General features: G+C 49.2%; 1 protein-coding gene across 4 annotated transcripts in view; it reads left to right on the top strand.

The window, feature by feature from the left end:
• Ppp1r16a (protein phosphatase 1 regulatory subunit 16A) overlaps window positions 1-12081 on the top strand; it is a 25257-nt gene continuing 13176 nt past the window's right edge. Inside the window, exon 1 of one of the 4 annotated variants that reach the window (XM_028870981.2) lies at window positions 1-144. The gene's annotated coding sequence lies outside the window, so the exon portion shown is untranslated. Of the gene's footprint in view, window positions 145-238; window positions 381-443; window positions 651-12081 lie in introns of those variants that run through there. The other 3 variants (XM_028870980.2, XM_028870982.2, XM_037197610.1) reach the window with 3 other exon arrangements.

The raw sequence follows: 12081 nt of genomic DNA on the forward strand, positions 1-12081 counted from the left end.
CCGGAAGTGTCGCGTTGCCATGGCGAGGATGGGCGCGGGGCCCGCCCCCCGTGGCGCCTGGAGCAGCGCCGGGACCCAGGGTCGGCCGGGCCGGGTCCAGGAAGCGGTTAGCCGGGCTCCAGGTGAGACGGCCGGCGGTTGTAGGTGAGGGTCGGTCCTGTGTGGGAACGTAGGAGCTGTCGGGGCGAGGCCCGGCGCGGCGCGGCGGGGCGGGGCACGGCGGGTGAGCCGGCGCTGCTGTCTGTGCGGCCCGGAGCTGGCCCTGCGGGGCAGTGGAACGGGTCGTGAGGGGCCTGCAGAAGGGGCGCCAGCGAGGCGGCCAGCGGAGGGTGTTTGGTGAAACCTAACAGCCAAGGTAGTTCTTGCAACCTGTTGGTCAGGTAGGTCGACCGACGGTCTTCATTCTGACATGAGGGCAGCGAAGGGACTTGGCTATGCTTCGTGTGGGTTTTGGGAGTTCAGTAAAGCGCACGCTAGAGCCTCTTAAGGCTTCGAGTGCCCTCGCCTGGAGGCTGTGCCTCATGGATTGTGGTTAGGAGAGGAATGTAGACCAGCCTGTGAAAAGTGTTTGGGCTTCTTTGGGTGCCTGGCTGTGCCAGTCCCGGAGGCTTGAGGCAAGGAGGATTAATTATTACGGGTGCCGAAGAGAGGTGAGTATCGGCTTGCCCCAGACTCGGGAGACAGAGCGAAGCTAGCTGACCCCTAAGCATGCCTTTCTTCCTGGTCTTTCCTTGGGAGGTGCAGGTGGAGGCAAGGACATCAATGCCTCAGTTAGCTCTCTTGGGTGTCTTTGCTGCCCAGGAATTCCCTTATAGGCTTGGGGTTTACTTGGAAGGCTTTGCCTGGCTGCAAGCAACCTAGCTCTCTAGAAGGCCGCCTGATTCACTTCAGGGAAACCAGAGCTGCCACTGGCCCCGCATGGGAACTGAGTTGGTTCAGGGACTGTTGGCCTGGGGAGACCTGCCCTGACGCTGGCTTCGTGTTGTCATGATGATGGGACATTTAGTGCTCTGAGGGGCCACTTGTCTGCCTTTGCTCCAAGTTTTGCTCAAGGAGGCCATTTCTTTTTCTTTTCTTTGCACTTCCCTCCTAATGCCTGGGTTAGGTTTCTTCCCTATTGGCTCGGGCCCTCCTGCCCCCCCCTTCCCCCTTTCTTTCTTTCTTTCTTTTTTTTTTTTTTTTTGAAAGAATAATTCTTTTAAATATTATTTATTTATTATTGTTTGGGACGGTTGCAGGCCATGGCACTCATGTGGAGGTTAAGGACAACTGTGTGGAGTCCATTCTCTCTCTGTGTCTCTTTATTTATTTTTGAGTCAAGATCTCTCTACATAGCCCTGGCTGTCCTGGAAGTCACTGTGTAGGCCAGACTAGCCTTGAACTCATAGAGTTCCACCTGTTTCTGCCTCCCACCTGTTTCTTCTGGTGGCTACAGGCCTGGACCACTGCCTCTCTTCTCCATTAGTTGGTCCCCCTGCTTCTTCATCACCAGGGTCGGGTATTACTGGACGCTGTTCTGGGCTAGCAGGCGTCTTGCAGCAGGACTTCTATACTCTGAACTCCGTTTGGGAACTGAACTGTCTGAGGGATTCTGTGCTGTGGTCTGTTTCGCCAGCTGGTTAAGGCAGTGGCTTCACCACAGGCGGCTGAAGTGTCTCGGTCACAGACAACAGACTCCCAGCCCTGAGGTTCCATACTTTCTCTGTCCCAACTGTGTCCCACTCCAGTGCCTGTTCCACATCCACCTACTGGTCAAAAGGAGATATCCGAGGCAGCCACAGGCTCCTCCCCACCTAGGCTCTCTTGGAACTTCCTCTTATATGTCCCTTAAACAGTAACATGCACACCAGAGTGATGTCCACTCTGTGGTGTACTCACACTCAGTGCTGACATATTGAGGGATTGTTTATCTGTTTGTTCCTCATTTACTGAATGCTTCCTGTAAGTCAGGCACTGGGCTAAACTCTGAGGAAACTGCAGTAAATGAAGTGTAAGTGACGTGTCAAAGGAAACATGAAGACATAGGAGAGTTATGAGGTAGCCATGGGAGACTACTGAAGAGGTAATATTTAAGATTAAGGTATGACCTAGGTGGTTCTAAGATATAATGGGGGAACTTTCCAGACAGAAGCAACAGTGATTTTGAGGTGGGATAAGGATAACAGTGTACGAGATAAATGTGACAGGCTTGGGCTTAGAAAACCTCAAAATGTTTCAGATTTGCCAGCCACATGATTCCTTTCAAGACACTTCGGCGGTTTTGTAGAAAATCAGCCCCAGACCACACACAACTAAAGAGCTCTTTCAATAAAATTTCTATTTCCTATCATATATTGAATGGTATTTTTGAATTGAATGTTACCTTATTATTATTTCTAAAAGAAATTTTTAGAAGATTTATTTTATGGTCACTGGGTTTGGTGGCACACACCTTTAATCCCAGCACTCAGAAGGCAGAGGCAGGCGGATCTGTGCAAGTTTGAGACCAGCCTGGTCTACAGAGCCAGTTCCACGACAGCCAGAGCTATACAGAGAAACCCTGAAAAACCAGGAAAAAATTGTTTGAAGTGGTCCTGTTTTTATTCTTTAATGGTCTATAGTTGTTGTAGTATGTTCCTGTGTGTGTGTGTGTGTGTGTGTGTGTCAAGGATGGTGGTGTTGGGTTGGTTTGGTTTTGGTGATGCTGTGAATTGAATCCTGGGCAACAATCCCAGGGCATCTCACATGCTAGGCAAGTACTCTATTACCTACTACATCAGCCTTTCTTCCTTGTTTAACTATATAACAAGGGTGGCCTTGAATTTGTCATCCTTCTACCTCTGCTTCCTTGTTGGGATTACATACCTATGCCATTATACCCTGCCCCAGCACTCAGATTTTTATTTTGAGATGGGGTCTTGCTATGTATAGCCCAGGCAAGCCTGGAACTCAGTTTCTCAAATTCTTTGGTTACAGGAGTAGATCACTATGTCTGGCTTCATTTCCAAACTCTTTGAGACAGAAACTTTCTGTTTATTAAACAAGAACTCCTGTTCCCCTCCTCCAGTGCTGGAGGGTTGTGCTGTACTCTGTTTCCTCGTATAAGTGCTCACAGAGGCTGAATCATAATAGTGTGGCCTTTTATGTCTTACACCTTTGAAGCATGTGTCAGGATTCCATTCCTGTTTATAGGTGGGTAATATTCCACTGCATGACTGTGCCCATCTTGTTTGTTCCTGTGTTGAAGGTAGTTGGATGGTTCCCGTTCTTTTCTAGTGTGAATGCTGCTGCTGCTGTGAATATGACCGTGTAGGTAAGCAGCCTGTAGTTTCTCTTTCGGGAATGTACCCACAAAGAATGTTGTTGTTCCTTTTTTTTTTTTTTTTTTTTTGCTGGGTTGATAGAGCTACATTTCATTCTTTGAGGTTCGAAGTCCTGTAGTGCTAAAATGGGAATAACATCGATCTCTCTTTAGAACTAGGTGTGCAAATTAGATCATTTTTGTCTGTGGATCTTGAGTAGAAGCCATGTTCAGGGGGAAGCTGCTTTCTCATTCATCCCCAGGCCCCTTTATGATATCCTGTGAAGTTTGTTTGAGATAGGCTCTCACTCTGTAGTCCAGGCTGGTCTTGAACTCAGTATGTAGAGCAGGCTACCTTTGAACTACACCACATTTGACAATCTTGAGGGATTTTGTTTGTATGGATGTTTGTTTGTTTGTTTGTTGTTTTTTCCAAGTCAGGGTTTCTCAGTGTAACAGCCCTAGCTGTCCTGGAACTCACAGAGTTCCGCTTGCCTCTGCCTCCCAAGTGCTGGGATTACAGACGTGCGTCACCACGCCCTGCGTGTGTTTTGTTTTGAGACAAGGTCTGTATCATCTAGGTTGGCTTCAGACTTCCGAGGCTGACTTTGATCCTCTCTGAAGTACCCATCTGTGTGCCACCATGACCGACTTCTTTGAGATAGCTGAACTTTATCATGCTCTGTTCCTTAGTGACTTTAGGGCCAGATCAGTGTCTTGCCAGCTCCCACTCTTTTTTTTTCTCCCATCTCATTTCCAGGAGTTTGCTAACTAAATATAATTGGCTTTTTGTTGTTGTTGTTATTGTTGGTTTTTTTTTTGGGGGGGGGGGTTGGGGAAAATGTCTCCGTGGATCACATCCTGTGTATAAAGTGTATAAGGGGAGTATCAGAAGCCTGACCATTGTTCACTGTAGGACCCTACACTCCTTGTTGGAAGTCTGGAACCCTTAGGACTGTGCTGCTCTGTCCACAGCTCCAAAACCCTGCCATAGCCGGCAGCTTGGCCCCCAGGGTGTTTACCTGCCTCCTGTGTACTTGAGTCACGGTCTCTCTGGGCCAAAGTTTGAGTCAGAACAATCTATTGTTTGCTCTTCAAAGCTCCCTTCTGTCACCTGTGTTGCTTTTGTGCCTGGCAGACTTTAGTTTCCAGTTTACAGGGGGTCCCAGCTCAGTGGAGAATAAGCAGGACAGTCCATGGGAAGCAGTCCCTGGGGGTACCAGATTCTTCTCTGTCTGCTTCCTTTGTCCAGCCTCATCCTCATGGAGTGTCAGTGCAGATGTCTGCGGCTAGCCTTTGACATGTCGCTTTGAGTTAATTAGATCTAGTTTGGAGCCAGATGGCAAAAGGAAGGAAGTTGACGAGGAAGATTGAAGAGCCTCCTTTGCTGTCTGGGAGGGGCCTTTCCAGATTCTCTACTCAGCCCTGGGTCCTGAGCTGGCTGGAAGTATTATATGTGCATTTATATGGGTCCTTCCCATGGGACAATCAGCCCTGTCGTTACTGAGCTAAATAATGTGTCATCCCCACCCCACCCCACAACCCCGACAGGGTTTCTCTGTGTGTGGCACTGGCTGTCCTGGAACTCACTCTGCAGACCAGGGTGGCCCTGAACTCACAGAGATCCACCTGCATCTGTCTCCCAAGCACTTGGACGAAAGGTGTGCGACACCACTGACCAGCAATAATGTTCATTTTTGTAGATCAAAAAATAGGGGAACATTGAATTTCGTATGGTTCTCCTGCTTATGTCAGGGGAGTGGGAACACTGAAAAAGAACACAGAGCCCTAGATGAGAACAGAAGAGCAGCTGAGACCAGAGCACGAGCAGGCTGAGTGGCGTGTGCAGCAGGATCAGAGAAGAGACTTAAAAGTCTTTTTTGAGACAGAGTCTCCCATGATCCAGCCTGGCCTCCAGTTGGCTGTATGATTCAGGGATGACCTTGAACTACTTACCCTCCTATTTCAGCTTGGAGTGCTAGGATTGTTCCTGAAGGTAATCTCCGAGCCTGGACCCTAACAGTCCCAATAAACTGGGTTTGGTCACTCCTCCTTAAGCCAATTCAAACAAACTAGTAGTAAAACGCTGAAGGAGATGTACGCAGTGTGGCTCATTGAGAAGCAGACTCCCTTGGGAGGGGATTATCTCTGGATCTCCCTGTCCCTCTTCCCAGTGTGGCCACAAGTGAATACATCATTTTTTGCTTTTTACTCTTAGTTTGGTTCTTTCAGTTGTTTTATTGAGTGTGGTCAAGATGGTAAAGGTGCTTGCTGCCCAGGTGATGGCCTGAGTTCCATCCCTGGGTCCTCTGTGGTGGAAGGAGAGAACCAGCTTCTGTAAGCTGTCCTCTGACTTCCACATGCGCTGCATGGCATGCACACTCCTCAGGAGATAGATAGATTCAGTGATTGGCTTATTGAGGGTAGGTGGTCATGTGTGGTTTGTTAGGGCAGCCGGGCCCTAGGCTCTAACTTTGACTCCAGCAAGAGGGTTTTAGGCATGTGCCACCCTGGTACGGTTTTGTTTTTTTTTTTGAGACAGGGTTTCTCTGGCTGTCCTAGAACTTGCTCTGTAACCAGGGTGGCCTTGAACTCAGAGTTCCACGTGCCTCTTTCTGAGTGTTGGGACTAGAGGTGTGCGCCACATGGTCAGCCCCTACTTGGATTATACAATGCTGGGTATTGAACTCACCCATGTTCATGCATCTCAGACAAGCACTCTACCAACTGAGATATGTCCCCGGAGAGGAAACTCTTCTTTCCTCTTTTCTTTTTCCCTGAGACGGGGTTTCTGTGTAGCAGCTCTGGCTGTCTGGAGCTCGCTCTGTAGACCAGGCTGGCCTTGAACTCATAGAGATCTACCTACCTCTGCCTCCCTAGTGCTAATATTAAAGACATGTGCTACCACATGTTTTGTTTTGTTTTGTTTTGTTTTTTTGAGACAGGGTCTCATCATTACATTCCACTGGCTGTCCTGAAATTTGCTACAGCTATATAGACCAACCTTTCCTTGAACTCACAGAGCTCCACCTCCCCAGAGAGGAGACTTTTTTTTTTTTGGTTTTTCGAGACAGGGTTTCTCTTTGTAGTTTTGGTGCCTGTCCTAGGTCTCACTCTGTAGACCAGGCTAGCCTCAAACTCACAGAGATCCACCTGGCTCTGCCTCCCGAGTGCTGGGACTAATGGCGTGCACCACCGCCGCCCCCGGTGGAGAGGCAGAGGCGACTCTTGATAATGCACAGCACACAGGTGGGCTGAGGTTCAGGCTGGTCCCTGACTGTGAGCCAAAGGGAAACTGGAGTCTGGAATGGACTCACATGGAGGTGGGAACGTCACAGCCACCTGAGTGGCTACGGTTGGGTTGCAGAGATGGACAAAGTGCTTTGAAGTCTGGTGTACTCTGGCTAGACACAGATCACTCCCAAATGTAGTGTTTTTAAATCAACATTGAGCTGGGTGTGGTGGCTCAAGCCTGTAATCCCATCGTGTAGGAGGGTCAGACAGGAAGATTCCTGTAAATTTGGGGTCATCCTGGCTTCCATAGTTATAGGCTAGCCTGGGCTACAGTGAAGGGACCCTGTCTCAAAATATTGGGGGTGAGTTGGAAGCTGGACATGGTGGTTCATGCCTTTAATTCCACTACTCTGGAGGCAGAGGTGGAGGCAGGATCTCTGTGAGTTTGAGGCCAGCCTGGGCTACAAAGTAAGACCCTGTCTGAAACAACAACAAACAGAAATTTGACTATTCTGAGAACTTTGTGGTCAGGGACGTGAGAAACGCTCAGTTGGCTGGTCTGGCTCTCTTCCAGGATTGTGGTCATGCTGCCAGCTAGGACTGTGTCATCTAGAGGCTCACCTGGGGCTGAGGTTTGCTCTTAGGGCTGTGAGATCAGGTCAGTGCCTCCAGTGGACCTCCCTAGGACTAGGGGTGTCTCTAGGCCAGTTGGCCTCTTGCAGAGTGAGTGGTCTGCAGGAGTGTAAGGAAGAAGCCATAGAAGCCATAGGCTTTTGCTGGCCAGACACACTGGGTTCTTTACATGATGGGCACATTTGAGCTCTGTGCTGGTCCCTTAAATGATTCGGGGGCCCAGAAAGGACCCACATGTCAGAGGAAGAGGCCTGCCTTAGGAAAATGTTGAGCTCAGAAAGCACTTAGGGAGTGAAGGAGTGATGGAATGAATGAAATAGGAAGAGCAGAGGACCACCCAGGTGGTGGTCACAGTGATGGAGTTGCAGAGATAGAGTGGAGGGACTCGTGGCAAGGACCCTGATACTGAGGACACTTCAGCTGTGAGCTCAAGTCCATTGCCTGGTGAGTGGTTGAGGCTGAACATGGGAGCCACAGGAGCTATTGCTCACGAGTTACACATCAGAACTTCTGCAGGGGGCTAGAGACAGGCAGCAGGCAGGAGTGGAGCCCTACTGAAGAAAGCGGGGGCAGGGGGGGCAGCGGTGTCAGACGGCTGGTATCTTAGGGTATGTGGGAAGGGTCCTAATGGGGCCGCTAACCAGCCTCCTTTGCTGGCTTGACATACCTGTTGGCTTGCGGCCGTGGTTGTGAAGTTGCCTGGACTCTACAGGGTGAGCCCAGAAACCTAAGCCTCTCTCTTGTGGATTCTCAGCTTTCTCTGGCTTGAAACTGGGATACTTATTCTGACGTCCCAGGGCTTCCTTCAGGTGCCTTCTGATGGCAGTTCTGTCCACTTGGGCTTCCATGACAACTAATTCTTTTCCACAGTTCTGCTGCTCAGACTATCCTGTTGGTTCTTATTGCTGGAGAGACCAGGCACTCTGGAGGTTATTTATGTGTAGACGGAGGCGGAGTTTTCTGTCCCTACTGCCTGTTCCCAAATACCCAGCAGCTGCTTCCCAAATTACCACACAGAGGCTTATATTAATTATAAATGTTCGGCTCATGCTCAGACTTATTACTAACTGGCTCTTACATTTAAATTACCCATGTCTATTAATCTATGTTTTGTCACATGATCGTGGCTTTACTGATCCTCTTGAATCTTGCTTCTTAGGCGGCTTCTTGACTCCTCCCCTCCTCATCCTCCCCCTCCTCATCCAAGTCATCAGTTTGATTGTTCTGCCTAACCTTATCCTGCCTTGCCATTGGCCAAACAGCTTTATTATCAACCATTGAGAGCAACACATATTCACAGCGCAGAGAAGGATCATCCCACAGCACTTATCCTTGTGACTTATGTATGTGAGAGGAACTTTCCACATCCTCTGTGACGACACACTATGGAGCTTCAGTGAGCCTTGTGTGGGAAGCCTGGACCTGTGATTCTGTAGAGCAGCATCTGTGTGGATGACTAGGCCATGCCTCTGTCCCACAGACACCTGTGTGGATGGCTAGGCCATGCCTCTGTCCCACAGGCACCTGTGTGGATGGCTAGGCCATGCCTCTGTCCCACAGACACCTGTGTGGATGGCTAGGCCATGCCTCTGTCCCACAGACACCTGTGTGGATGGCTAGGCCATGCCTCTGTCCCACAGACACCTGTGTGGATGGCTAGGCCATGCCTCTGTCCCACAGGCACCTGTGTGGATGGCTAGGCCATGCCTCTATCCCACAGACACCTGTGTGGATGGCTAGGCCATGCCTCTGTCCCACAGACACCTGTGTGGATGGCTAGGCCATGCCTCTGTCCCACAGACACCTGTGTGGATGGCTAGGCCATGCCTCTGTCCCACAGACACCTGTGTGGATGGCTAGGCCATGCCTCTGTCCCACAGACACCTGTGTGGATGGCTAGGCCATGCCTCTGTCCCACAGACACCTGTGTGGATGGCTAGGCCATGCCTCTGTCCCACAGACACCTGTGTGGATGGCTAGGCATGCCTCTGTCCCACAGACACCTGTGTGGATGGCTAGGACATGCCTCTGTCCCACAGACACCTGTGTGGATGGCTAGGACATGCCTCTGTCCCACAGACACCTGTGTGGATGGCTAGGACATGCCTCTGTCCCACAGGCACCTGTGTGGATGGCTAGGACATGCCTCTGTCCCACAGACACCTGTGTGGATGGCTAGGACATGCCTCTGTCCCACAGACACCTGTGTGGATGGCTAGGACATGCCTCTGTCCCACAGGCACCTGTGTGGATGGCTAGGACATGCCTCTGTCCCACAGACACCTGTGTGGATGGCTAGGCCATGCTTCTGTCCCACAGACACCTGTGTGGATGGCTAGGCCATGCCTCTGTCCCACAGACACCTGTGGTGGCATGAGAAGTCTACAGTCATTCATAGCTCCCATGGTCTAGTCTTTGTTGTTTGTAGAGACAAGGTCTTAGTATGTAGTCTTTGCTGGCCTGGCGCTTGGTATGTACACTAGGCTGGCCTGGAGCTCACACAGATCCACCTGCCTCCAGAGTGCTTGGATTAAAGGTGTATACCACAGGGTCTGGCCTAATCATTTGGTCTTTTAAGTATTTGGTGTTGCTTTTTCTTTTTCTTTTTCTCTTCTTTTCTTTCCGCCCTCCCTCCCTCCCTCTCTCTTTTTTTTTCTCGAGATAGGATATCACCCTATAGCCCAGCGTGTGAGGGTGAACCTGGAACTTACTATGCAGCTGAGACTGAGGTTGGGCTTGAACTCCTGATCCTTACTTCAGCCTCCTGGGTTCTGTTCTGTTCTGTGATTAAAAGCTTTAGCCATCACAGCAAGAACTCTTTCTTTCTTTCTTTCTTTCTTTCTTTCTTTCTTTCTTTCTTTCTTTCTTTCTTTCTTTCTTTCTTTCTTCCTTCCTTCCTTCCTTCCTTCCTTCCTTTCTTTCTTTTTCTCTCTTTCTTTTTCCTTCTTTCTTTCTTTCTTTCTTTCTTTCTTTCTTTCTTTCTTTCTTTCTTTCTTTCTTTCTTTCTCTCTCTTTCTTTCTCTCTCTTCCTTCCTTCCTCTTTCTTTCTCTCTTTCTTTCCTTCTTTCCTTCCTTCCTTCCTTCCTTCCTTCCTTCCTTCCTTCCTTCCTTCTTTCTTTTTGTAAAGTCTTGTTTGTGGCCCAGGCTGACCTTGAACTCCTGCCTAAGCCTCCCAAGCTGTTGGCATTACATGTGCCTTTTTAGATTTTTTATCTTATGTATTTTGCCTACCTGTACATCACATATGTGCCTGCAAATGCCAGAAGAGGATATTGGATCACCTGGAACTGGAGTTAAAGATTTTGTGAGTTGCTGTGTGGGTGCTGGGAATTGAACCCGGATCTTGTGGGAGAACAGCAAGAGCTCCTAACCACTGAGCCATCTTTCCAGCTCTTGCTCATTCTTTGTTGAAGAAGGTTGGATCGTATACAGTAACTGGGAAGTGAATCATAGATTCCCTCCCCTAGATTCCCTCTGGTGGTGCCGGGCCTATCATACAGATTTCAAAGTGGTGCAATGTGCTGCACAACTATGTGGGTTTCTGAGCTTCCCATGAACCTGTGTGTGCTTGTTAGCCCTGTGCAGCCAAGTGAGACGGTCTAGTCCTACCCCCAGCTCCCCACCCCACTCGGAGAGCCTCTGGGCAGCTCTCATGGCAGCTCGCATTTGTTGTCCAGCACTGTCTATGTGCCATGTTAGGACTACTCTACCAACAGTCTTTGTTTTTAGAGACAGGGTGTCTCTTGTAGCTCCAACTGTCCTGCAACTTGCTCTGTAGACCAGGCTGGCCTTGAACTCAGAGATCCACCTGCCTCTGCCTCCCAAGTGCAGGGATTAAAGGCGTGCACCACCACCACCACCACCACCACCACCACCACCACCACCACCACCACCCTGGCCTTCCACCAACCGTCTTACAGCATACCACCTTTTTGCTGCCAGCATCCATCTAGACCATACTTGACAGCTGGAACAGACCACAGTTTCTGTAGCTGTCCACCTCTTCTGGACAGGCTGTTTCCAATTCTAGCTGTTATAAATTGAGCTCTTGTGAACGTTCGTGTATAGATTGGAGTTTTTAAAGTTTTACTATTATTATTTATTTATGCATGTGGTGTGTGTGTGTGTGTGTGTGTGTGTGTGTGTGTGTGTACATGCATGCCCAAGAAAGTCCAATGGGGGTTGCATCTCCTGGAACTCAGGTTAGCTGCCCAATGTGGGAATGGAAGAAAAGTGTGTGTGTGCTCTTAACTGCTGAGCCACCACCTCCCCTGCCCCAGATTGTTTTATTTCTTTGAGATTAATATCAAGTATAGTTTTGTTCCTGTGGTGGCTGCATGTTTAGGTCTTTTTTTTTTCTTTCTGGTTTTTCGAGACAAGGCTTCTCTATGTAACAGCCCTGGCTGTCCTGGAACTCACATTATAGTCCAGGCTGGCCTCAAACTAACAGAGATCCCCCTGCCTCTGCTTACCGAGTGCTAGGATTAAAGGTGTGCACCACCACCACCGCCCAGCCTACCTGTTTTTATAGGCAAGATCTTGATGTGTAATCTTGGCTGGTCTAGAACTCTATGTAGATCAGGCTGTCTTCAAATTTATGGTGATACCCCTGCCTCTGTTTCCAGGATACTGGGAATACTGATATGAGCCACTGTGCCTAGTTCTCACTGGTTTGTTTAATTTATTATTATTATTATTATTATTATTATTATTATTATTATTATTAATTACTTTCCCCCCCCCCCCTGAGACAGGGTTTCTCTGTGTAGCCTTGGCTGTCCTAGAACTCACTCTGTAGAACAGGCTGGCCTTGAATTCACAGAGATCTCCCACTTCTGCCTCCCAAATGCTGGGATTAAAGGCATTTGCAGCTACCACTTGGCTTTGTTTATTATTTTTTTGAGACAGGGTCTTATGTGGCCTCTGATGGCTTC

This window comes from Peromyscus leucopus, chromosome 20 (assembly GCF_004664715.2).
Source record: "Peromyscus leucopus breed LL Stock chromosome 20, UCI_PerLeu_2.1, whole genome shotgun sequence".
Lineage (NCBI taxonomy): Eukaryota > Metazoa > Chordata > Mammalia > Rodentia > Cricetidae > Peromyscus > Peromyscus leucopus.